Below are 11850 nucleotides of genomic sequence, written 5' to 3' on the forward strand. Positions count from 1 at the left end.
GCTGTTAGACTCCTGTGGTTATTAAGTGGCAGAACTAAGATGCTATGATTCTAGCCTTCCTGTTCACTACCACTGTGGGCTGTCCTCAGGGTTAACTGCTGTAACCATTAGCTTGCTCCTCCTGACCAAAGGGATTGGTGGAGTGAGGTGGGTGCACCCAGAACCACAACAGAAAGAAAGCAGGGACTGGCTTAGGGATCAAAAGGCAGAAACTCTTTGGCATTAGCCTGTTCCCTAGGGCTCCATATAGATGAAATGGCACCTGTGAGCTGTTTCTCCATCCCTAAGAAGGAGAGGAGAAGGGGACAACAGAGGATGAGATGGCTGAGTGGCATCACCGACTCGATGGACGTGAGTTTGAGCAGGCTCCAGGAGTTGGTGATGGACAGGGAAGCCTCGCACGCTGCAGTCCATGGGGTCGCAAAGAGTCGGACATGACCGAGCGACTGAACTGAAGAAGGAATCAGTATTTTCTCCCAAGTCTCTAGTTTCATATTTGTCTTTATGTTCATTTGCATTCCTCTGAAAAGTCACATGACCTTTAGGAAAGTCTTGTTTAAATGCTTTAAGATTTCTATCAGCTGAGCTATGAGGAGTATGTGACTATAGGCTCACTCTTAGACCGAAGGTGTTGGGTAGAAAGTGGGGGCTTCCCTGCCAGTGTGGGACTATCAGCAGTATGTAGATCTTTCTCGGAGGAAAAGATTGATCCTCAATCAGCCTCCCTTCCCAGTTTGGTAACCCAGCTCCCTCTGGAAATTTGGGAGAATCTGAACATCCTTAGAGGTATTGTTTCTGGAGTTGGATTCAGATGGAGGAATACTGGACATATATTTGTCCATAATGACATGAGCTTCCTGGTATTAGATGTGGGGCGGAGTTACAAGATTTTTCAGCTAGCATGCCTCATTTCCAAATGCAAATTCAGCTTTTGCCTGAATCTCAACTCAAATGTGGTGCAGAATAGAAAGGCCTGGGTAGTGTTCAGTATTTAGCAGAATGACTGAAAAGCAAGAAATGGTTCAGCTTCATCTTGTTTGTGGTCGAGGTACCTAAACACATACATGCACAGGCTGTCAATGCTGTAAACACACATGATTAGAGATACAAACACAGATGTGACAATAATAATGTTTACTGAGTGCCTATTATGTGCCGAGCACTGTGCATATTTACAGCTGGGTGTGTATATGTAAAGGGAGAGCGACTGAGAGAAGAAAAGTCTTTCCCTGAAACAGACATGCCACAATAAAAACAAAAGCCTCACATATTGGAAGCCAGCCGGCTAGAGGATAGAATGCTGGATTATGCTAAGTTCAGCTGACCCCAATGGCTTCTTTCTAAAACAGGGGCAAGCCCATGTATTCAACCAAGGTTAAAATCAATACAAAGAAACAGGATCCCTGGGGCCAGACTGAATCTAACAATCTCTGTGCTTCAATTTTAATATTTGTAAAACTGGAATAGTAACCTGAAAGGGTTATTCTAGGAATAAATGGGGTGAGGTGTTCCCTGGCAGCTCAGTGGTAAGGAATCCACCTGCCAATGCAAGAGATGTGGGTTCAATCCCTACGTCGGGAAGATCCCCTGGAGAAGGAAATGGTTATCCACTCCAGTATTCTTGCCTGGGTGATTCCCCTGGACAGAGGAGCCTGGTGGGCTATAGTCTATAGGGTTGCAAAGAGTTAGACACGACTTAGAAACTGAACAACATCATCAAAATAAATGGACATCTATAAAACACTGAGAACGTCTTGTAGCTCAAAGCAAGTGCTCATAACTCTTAGCAATGATGCCCATGATGAGGAGGATTTCTCCACTGGCCTGGATGTGATGGGCGATTAAGGCACCACAAGATATTGACTCTTTGCTCTTACTCACTTCTAGTGGCTGGAAGTTCCCAGGCAAACTCATACACAGCAAGTAACTGGGTATCGTGGAAGGGCAGAGCTCAGCGGGGTGAAGTGAGGGGTCTGGTAAGAAATGAAGCAAGAAAGGTAGGCAGACGTCAGATGATAAAGGACACTGTATATCATGCTAGGGCATTTGGAAATCATCTTCAAATGCTGGCAGGCCAAGGGAAAAATTTTAAGCCTGGGAGCATCATGGATGACTTTGCTAGAAAGATGCTCTGGCAGTAGCATGTCAATGATCTAGGGCAGAAGTGAGAATCCGTTTACTATAAAGGGACATATAGCAAATACTTTAGGCTTTCAGGGCCACCTATGGTCTCTGTTGTATATTCCACTTTTTATTTGTCTTTAATAATCCTTTAAAAATACAAAAGTCATTCCTTTCATAATCCTTTAAGTTATCTGGGTTCAAACCCTAGCTCCACTACTTATTAAGTGAGGGATCTTAAGCAAGTTAATTAAACAGCTCTGGGCTCAATTTCAACTACTCTTTTAATAATCCTTCAAAAGCCATTCTTAATAAGCTCTTTAAAAAATGTAAAGCCACTGGCTGGAATTTGCCAATCCCTGGTCTTGAGAAGGCAAATATAGAGTTAGGAGGCTGCTGCCATCATTGAGAGCTGACACATAAGCCAAGGACAGGCAGTGGGAACGGAGGTCAGTGGAGGGTGAAAGACCCATTGAAGAACTGGAACAGTCTAGAAATACAGGCAGGCCTCATTTTATTGCACTTCACTTTCTTGTGCTTCAGAGATACTATTTTTTTTTTTTTTTTAATAAATTGAAGGTTTGTGGCAACTCTGCATGGAACAAGCTTATTGGTGCTATTTTTCCTTGTTTCTTTTCCTTAGTATCTGATGGCTTCTATTGAACACTTAAAAAGCTTTTTATGTTGTTTCGGGGTATACAATGGAAGTAACAAATAGAGTCAAGGGATTAGATCTGTAGACAGAGTGCCTGAAGAACCACGGATGGAGGTTTGTAACACTGTACAGGAGGTGATGACCAAAACATCCCGAAGAAAAAGAAATGCAAACAGGCAAAATGGTTGTCTGGGGAGGCCTTACAAATAGCTGAGAAAAGAAGAGAAACAAAAGGGAAAGGAGTAAGGGAAAGATATACACAACTGAATGCAGAGTTCCAAAGAACATCAAGGAGAGATAAGAAAGCCTTCTTAAGGGAACAATGCAAAGAAATAGAGGAAAAAATAGAATGGGGAAGACTAGACACCTTTTCAAGAAAATCAGAGATACCAAGGGAACATTTCATGCAAAGATGAGCACAATAAAGGACAGAAATAGTAAGGACCTAACAGAAGCAGAAGAGATTAAGAAAAGGTGGCAAGAATACAAAGAACTATACAAAAAAGGTCTTCATGAACCAGATAACCATGATGGAGTGGTCACTCCCCTAGAGTCAGACATTCTGCTGTATAAAGTCAAGTGGGCCTTAGGAAGCATTACTATGAACAAACCAAGGGGAGGTGATGGAGTTCCAGCTGAGCTATTTCAAATCCTAAAAGATGATGCAGTGAAAGTGCTGTACTCAGTATGCCATCAAATTTGGAATACTCAGCAGTGGCCACAGGACTGAAAAAGGTCAGTGTTCATTCCAATACCGAAGAAATGGCAATGTTCACACTACCATACAATTGCCCTCATTTCACACGCTAGCAAGATAATGCTCAAAATCCTTCATGCTAGGCTTCAACAGTATGTGAACTGAGAACTTCCAGATGTATAAGCTGGATTTAGAAAAAGCAGAGGAACCAGAGATCAAACTGTCAACATCCAGAGGGATGGGATAGGGTGAGAGATGGGAGGGAGGTTCAAAAGGGAGGGGATACATGTATACTTATGGCTGATTCATATTGAGGTTTGACAGAAAATAGCAAAATTCTGTAAAGCAATTATATTTCAATTAAAAAGTAAATTAATTAAAAAAATTTCCAACATCCACTGGATCATCAGAAAAACAACTGCTTCTACTTCATTGACTACACAAAAGCCTTTGACTGTGTGGATCACAATAAACTATGGAAAATTCTTAAAGAGATGGGAATACCAGACTACCTTACCTACCTTCTGAGAAACCTGTATGCAGGTTAAGAAGTGACAGTTAGAACTGGACATGGAACAACAGACTGGTTCAAAATAGGGAAAGGAGTATGTCAAGGTTATATATTGTCACCTTGCTTATTCAACTTATATGCAGAGTATATCATGTGAAATGCTGGGGTGGATGAATCATAAGCTGGAATCAAGACAGTCAAGAGAAGTATCAATAACCTCAGATATGCAGATGACACCACCCTAACGGCAGAAAGTGAAGAGGAACTAAAAAGCCTCTTGATGAATGTCAAAGAAGAGAGTGAAAAGTCTGGCTTAAAACTCAACATTCAAAAAATGAAGACCTTGGCATCCAGTCCTATTACTTCCTGGCAAATAGACGGGGAAACAATGGCATATTTTATTTTGGGGGGCACCAAAGTCACTGCAGACAGTGACTACAGCCATGAAATTAAAAGACACTTGCTCCTTGGAAGAAAGGCTATGACGAACCTAGACAACGTATTACAAAGCAGAGATGGTACTTTGCCAACAAAGATCAGTATAGTCAAAGAATGGATACTTTTGAACTTTCTGAAGACTTTGATGCTTTTTGAAGACTATTGAGAATTCCTTGGACAGCAAGGAGATCAAACCAGTCAACCCTAAAGGAAATCAACCCTGAATATTCATTGGAAGGACTGATGCTGAAGCTCCAAAACATTGGCCATCTGATATAAAGAGTCGACTCACTGGAAAAGACCCAAATGCTGGGCAAGAATGAGGGCAGGAGGAGACGGGGATGACAGAGGATGAGATGGTTGGATGATATCACTGACTCAGTGAACATAAGTTTGAGCAAACTCCAGGAGATAGTGAAGGACAGGGAAGCCTGGTGTGTTGCAGTCCATGGAGTTTCAGAGTCAGACACAACTTAGTGACTGAACAACAATAGTTAGATTAAGAATGTTGTTATAGTTTCAGGTGAACAGCGAAGAGACTCAGCCAGACATATACGTGTATCCGTTCTCTACCAAACTCCCCTCATATCCAGGCCGTATTGGTACTATTTTTCTAATAGCATTTGCTCACTTTACATCTCTGTGTCATATTTTGGTGGTTTTTGCAATATTTCAAAGTTTTTCATCATTATTATATTCGTTATGGTGATCTGTGATCTTTGATGTTACTACTGTGACTCTGTGAAGGCTCAGATGATAGCAAGAAAATATTTTTAGATTAAGGAATATAGATTGGCTTTTATGACATAATGCTATTGCACTCTACAGTGTAGTGTAAACATAACTTTTATATATTCTGGGAAACAAGAAATTATTGATTAGCTTTATTGTGATATTGGCTTTATTGTGATCTGGAGCTGAGCCTGCCCTATCTCTGAGGCATACCTATATTTTGGCTTGGAAAGCTGGATGGCTGGAGGTATTCTTTACTGAGATAAGGACTGAGGAGTTTAGTTTTAGAGATATTGTGCATGTGTGTTTAGTCACTTCAGTCTGTGTCCAGCTCTTTGTGACCCCATGGGCTATAGCCCGCCAGGCTCCTCTGTCTATGGGATTCTCCAGGGAAGAATACTGGAGTGGGTTGCCATGCCCTCCTCCAGGGGATCTTCCCAACCCAGGGATCAAATCCACATCCTGCATTGGCAGGTAGGTTCTTTTCTACTAGCACCACCTGGAAAGTCCTTAGAGATACTGAGTTGACCTTTTGTGGGGCATCTGGGTTAGTATGTCTAGCAGACAATTTTACATCTGAATCAGAAGAAAGATGTACTCTGTGCTAGATACAGGAGAATCAGCATACAGAGGAGTCCTGGAGCCAAGGGATCACTAGTGTATACAGAGTGAGACTTCTAAGTGGGTAGCTAATAGGTGGGTAGAGAAGGAAGGATCCCAAAGATGCTGAGATAGAATAACCAGAGAAGTAGGAAGTAAGCCAAGTGTGTGTGGTTTCTAAAGTAGTAAGAGAGCGTTTTTAGAAAGAAGGTTTCAGCCTGTGTAGAATGTTGTTGAGAGCTCAGATTAGATAAGGCATGTTTTGTGAGACAACTTTCTTCTTTTTGAACAAACTAGAAATAAGCTTTTTGTGGGGGAGGAGGCTTTACACAAGAGTGTATGTTCTATGTTACATGTGGCCCCAGATGCAAGGTGGGCAAATAGAAGAGAACTCCATCATGAACGGAGTGGAAATATCAGGTAAGGATTTTAAAAACGCATAATTAACAACCTTGGTGGGGGACCTAAGATAGCCTTCTATATGTGAAATATTTCCAGGTTATAAATTAGCTACTTGAGAGTGATAATATTAATGTTTTCAAACCACTGGAGTGTAGTATTCTCTAGTAGCCCTCCAGTATATCTCAGTTTCTGGAGAGCAGGGACATTTCCTTATTTATGATCTCATTCTCTGGCACCTATCACTACCAAATGGCCAACAGAGATACTTGGGGAGTTGAAGGGACAACTGCAAAGGGCCCCCTGATAGCTCCCCAGCTTCTATTCATGCTTGTCTATAATCTACTTACCACAAAGTAGCCAGTGTGGGTCAATAAAAATGGAAATCATATCATTTTACTTTCCTGATTAATAGCCTCTAAAATCTCCCTGTGGTGCTCAGACCAAAACCCCAACTTCTCATCCAGGTCTCTGGTTGCCCCCATGGCATCCCATATCACCTCTACCTTCAGCCTGCCACACTCCAGCCAAATGGTCTTCTTTTTGAGTTCTTTCAACACAATAAACTCATCTTCCCTTTGGGAGTTTTGCACTGCTTCTCCCTTGCCCAGGAAGGTTCTTCCTTCTGATGTTCTATTGCTGGACCCTGCTTATCACTCAGCTCTCGGCTTTCAGGTCACCTCTTCAGAGTAACTCACCTAGTGAGGTCACCAGGTCATTCTTTCTCAAAGCCCTGTTTCATTTCCTGCCCAGCACTCATCACCATCTGCTATTTTTCTTGTGTCCTTTTCTGTGTTTACAGTCTTGCTTCGCACTCACTCATTAATTCACTCACTGTTTATTTAGTACCTGTTTAGTGCCAGGTACTCTTTCCAGCACTGGGGACACAGCAGTAAAGAAAATTCCTACCATTATGGACAGGAAATCAACACATCCATATGCGATATGTCAGAGGATGATAAAATTCTGTGAGTAAAATAGAGTTAAAGGGTCAGAGAATGATAAGGAGTGCTCTTTTAGACAGAATGAGCAGGGAAGTTTTCTTCCCGACGTGTGCCATTTGAGCAGATATCTAAATGTTCATGAAGTGCAAGAGAACTTGCGTTTCATTCACCACAATATTCTCAGCAAGTAGGTGTGTCTCTGGTATATGACAGATAGATTAATACTTATGAGATAAAGAAATATGCCTTCCTTTCACTTAGCATTTACACCCTGCATTTACTTCTCTGGTTTCCAAACTAGAGTTTGAGTTGCCTTTACAGGGAATGAGCCTCTTTTTCCTCCATCCCTCAATCTAACATGCGGTCTGGTTCAGAGTAAGCATGGGAACGTATGTGAAATAAAGGAAGAAGTAGGAATTAGGAAGAATCAGGATGTTTTAATACACTAAACGATTTGTAAACGATTGCTTAAGAAGTTGACATGTGCTTCTAAGAATGAGGTGAATTCCTTTTAACTAGTAAGTTATACACCTGATGAGATGCAGTAGTATCTGAAATGTTAGTGATTCTTTCTGAAAGCCAGCTTCTTTTAAGTCAAGCTTTGGCATATTTAAAAGCCAAGACAACAGACTTCAGTCACTTTCTTGGTGGCTCAGGCTTTCAGAGTGTACTTGAATATATCTGTAAAGTCCTTCAGACCAATAGCCGGCTGAAGTTTGCAGACTCTTTCAGAAAGATGGATTTGGGTACTAAGCAAAAACAGACTAACTGAACTATAACACCGAGCATTTCAGCACTTCTCTGTTTAAAAATAAATGAGCATTTCTGAACCGCTACCAGACACAGGAATGATGACAAGCAATGAAATCCAACACAAAAGAGGTCACCAACAGCCACAGCAGAGCAGTCCCAATGGCAGTTCTGTGGCTCCTGTGTGTTCTGTACAGATGCAACCATTTTATTTTCTCAAACAGCACTTGGAAAACTGCATAAAACACTAAGCTCCAGCCATATTTCTTACTGGCTAGCTAAGCAAAATGGAAAAATTATGATGTCAAGGATCAGAAACGGAAATCTCTTATTTTTCCCTACTGCATGCCATTAACTTGCATTAAAAAGTTCCGTTAAGGCTAGATCTGGAAAAAATATCTTGATAGTGGCAAAAACTGTAGTACTGTTTGCTCATGACCCCTATGTGGTTTTTTTCCTTCTTTTTAATGTGGACCATTTTTTAAAAGTCTTTATTGAATTTGTTACAATATTGCTTCTGTTTTATGCTTTGTTTTGTTGGCCACAAATCTTAGCTCCCCAACCAGGGATTGAACCCACACACCCTGCATTGGAAAGAGAAGTCTTAACCAGTGGAAGCTCATTAAGTCCCTGTGCTTTCCTTCTTTATGTAATCCCCTGTTCCCACTAATATCCTGGTGGCTCATGACCTAGAATTTGCTCTCTTCTGTCCTAGGCCTACAACTTTTCATCTTTAGCAACTGGCTGCCAGGTTTCTTTTTTTAGCAAGATTCTGCTGACTCTTCTTCATCTTAAAGCCATTAGACTCCTAATGCCCATTAAGGTAAAAATTAAAAGGCAAAAGTAGTATTTTAAGAATTATTGATGTCCTTGAGATTATTAGACCAAAAAATTATTCATTGATCAAAGAAGTACTTGGAAAACACTGCATGCTATACATGTTGGAATGCTTATAGGAGTTTAAAACGGAAAAACCAAAGTAATTTCCCTTGAGGGTTAGTTAAATACATTCAAGACCAGTAATCAGTGGTTTAAAAAGGTGATATTGACCTCTACATACTATTCTGAAATGTCTCCTAGACATGTTGTTGAATAGAAATTAGTTCAAATTTGTAAACATAACATTGCATTAAAAAACACAAATCTTATGTGCGTATGTGACATATATAATACAGTAAAATATATAAAAATTCTAAATGGGTATATACTGAATTATTAAGACTGACAGCCTCTGGGGAATAGAACTGGGGGCATGAAAGAGATCTGCATTTTTACTTTATAGATTCAGGTATTATTTGAATTTTTTATAGCCTTTTCATTACTTTTATAAAAAAAAAGAAAAAATCAAATACTATATTAAAAAATAGAAGTAAAGTCCAGAAGTAAATACATACGTTTAACTTTAAGCGAGCATATCCCAAACTCGTGTGATCAATGAACCTCTGTGAACCACTCGGAAGATAACTTGTAGGACAAATTTCGAAGTAACATGCTCAAGGCTCTCCCCACTCTCCATTAGCACAAGGGTTTTAACCTTCTGTGACCTTCTATCAAGGAATGAAGAGGGTAGATCAGAGATGATTTGCTACAACCTCCCTCACTTTTTAAATGAAGGGACTAAGGCCATGGAAAGCAAAGGGCCTTGGCAAGACCAGCCCAAAGACCTCAGTCCTTCTAATTCCTCCCACATTTTTCCTGCAGTCACCAGTGACCAAGATGAGGCATGATCCTTGGATTTCATAAACTCCAGCACTCAAGGCAGTTGTTGGGACCCCTGAGTAAGCCATGGCCTCAATATTCTCCTTGAAGTTCCAGGCAGAACAAAGTCCTGATCATCCCCTTCCCCATCTCAGTGGCCTGTGTCATTGTAAACCCTTTAGGAGGAAGTAGGGAAGGGACCCTGGAAAAGGCTAGGAGAAAATAGCAGGCGTCTTGAGGCAACTTGGTATCCAGAATCAAATATAGGAGATGCATGAAAACATGAACTTAGTCACTCAAAACAACATGAGCTTGTATTGGGCAGAACTGGATTTGAATTTATTCTTTTGATTCTGCCATTTACTAGCTATTTAACAGGGGTCAGCTTCCTTAACTACTGTGAACCTTGGTTTCCTCATCTCTGAAATAAGGCTATCAGCTCGTATGTTACACCTGGCAGTGGACATTAAGAGATGATGGCTGTGGAAGTTGCTGGCATGGGGATACAGTGGCTGGAGTTAGTCAAGAAATGTTAATTCCCATCTTTCCTCTCATACAGCCAACTGCTATTCCCTTTGATCTCAATAACACCAGTTCAGGGCAACAGGCCCAGAAGATATGAGTAAAATAGGAACTGGCTGATGGCAGGCATGGCACAGTTTGGGCATAATAGGTGTGACCGGTGCAATGACAGAGGCAGTTCCAGTGCACCACTCACCTGAGCACCACGGGACAACTTTCAATCAGTCCCGTCCTTCTGGGGGTCTGATGTTGGAGCTGCCCCCTGAGACCCAGTGACCTCAATGTGATTTACTGCAACTTTAGCCTAACCCACAGACTCCTTACAAAGATTTCTCGAAAGAACTGCAGGGATCATAGCAGAGAAGCTGGTCAAGGAAAATCTATGCTGGGGAGGATCAAGAAGCAAACAAGAGGAGAGGTTACCATTATAGGCTCTCAAAACAAACTGTCTGCATTCAATCCTTGTCTCCAGTGCTTCTGTGTGGGTCCAACATCTGTGCCTTAGCTTTTTTTATTACTGATGTTGTAACAGTAATGGTATTTATCTCATAAGGCTGTTTTTTTTTTTTTTTTTAAGATTAAACAAGATAATACCTTTAAAGCATTGAGCAGAGTGTCACAGAAAAAAAATGATTAGTATTGTTATTAAAGCTGTTTGATCTGTAAGCGCTCAGGTTGAGAAGCAATACTGTCGACATTTCAAAAACACACAAGGTGTAGGCCGGATGGACAAAGTCATGTTTGTTCATCAAGTTTCGGAAGAGCAGACAGAACTCTTCTTTGGAATCCAATAAACTTGATATTGAATCCTTAATCAGGCCTTTCCTAAAGTGTGACCTTGGGTGAGCTGCTGAACTTCAATTTCTTATGTGAAACTGGAGGATAATGTCAATCTAGTGGCTTGACTGTCAGAAGAACAAATGTAGTGACATATAAATAAACCCGGCACACTGCCTGACATACTATATCCTGCCTTCTTTCCTTCCTTACTCATAAGCAGGCCAGTGAAGAGGATTAACTGAACAATAGTATTTAAAAGGACATTTAATGAAAAGAGCATGCTTCAGGAACTCAGTGAAGATAATAAGTTAAAATGAGGACTCTGAAGCACAGACCTTAAAGTTCCTCTCTCATCCATAGACTGTGATTCTTCCATTGGCTGCCTTTCTTATTTCTGTCACATATCTTGGCTCTGCCACCTAATAAATGTGATCTTTAGTAAGTTGCTAGGCTTGGTTTTCTCTTCTGTAAAGTGTGGATAAAAATTATACTACCTCTTAGGGCTGCTGTTAGAATTCACTGAGATAAAGCACACGGAGCATTTACACCTGCCTGGAAGACAGTTGTTACTCAGTCAATGCCAGCTCTATTTGTTGTCAAGGCTGGACAAGCCTGTTTATAAAGATTACAGAGGAGGTACGTAGGAAGCAAGGCATGGTTTTGGCACACAGATAGTACAAAAAAAATACTATTATTACCTCTTCTATCACTATTGATTCTACATTATGAATGGCCATGGCCCAAGGAAACCTGCAAATGCATGCTGTCGTCCCAGTAAAGACACACAAAAACAGAGACACCAAGAAATAATAGGATAATTAATCACAGATCCAACCGGGAATAAAAGCTTTCTGGAACAAACAGCCTTGTCCAGCGCAGACAGAGGATGGGCTCACCCACGGGGAGCAGCAGGTGCTGGCTGCACTCTGTCCCCAGCCCTGGGGGACCACACACACATAGACAGTATCCTGGTGTGCAAGCTTTTCAGCGGTTCATCTCACAA

At 41.1% G+C, this 11850-nt stretch overlaps 1 protein-coding gene across 3 annotated transcripts in view; it reads right to left on the bottom strand.

Moving 5' to 3' along the window:
• ADAMTSL1 (ADAMTS like 1) overlaps positions 1-11850 on the bottom strand; it is a 1125264-nt gene that overhangs the window by 142915 nt on the left and 970499 nt on the right. The window lies entirely within an intron of this gene.

The sequence above is a fragment of the Bos indicus x Bos taurus genome, chromosome 8 (assembly GCF_003369695.1).
Source record: "Bos indicus x Bos taurus breed Angus x Brahman F1 hybrid chromosome 8, Bos_hybrid_MaternalHap_v2.0, whole genome shotgun sequence".
Lineage (NCBI taxonomy): Eukaryota > Metazoa > Chordata > Mammalia > Artiodactyla > Bovidae > Bos > Bos indicus x Bos taurus.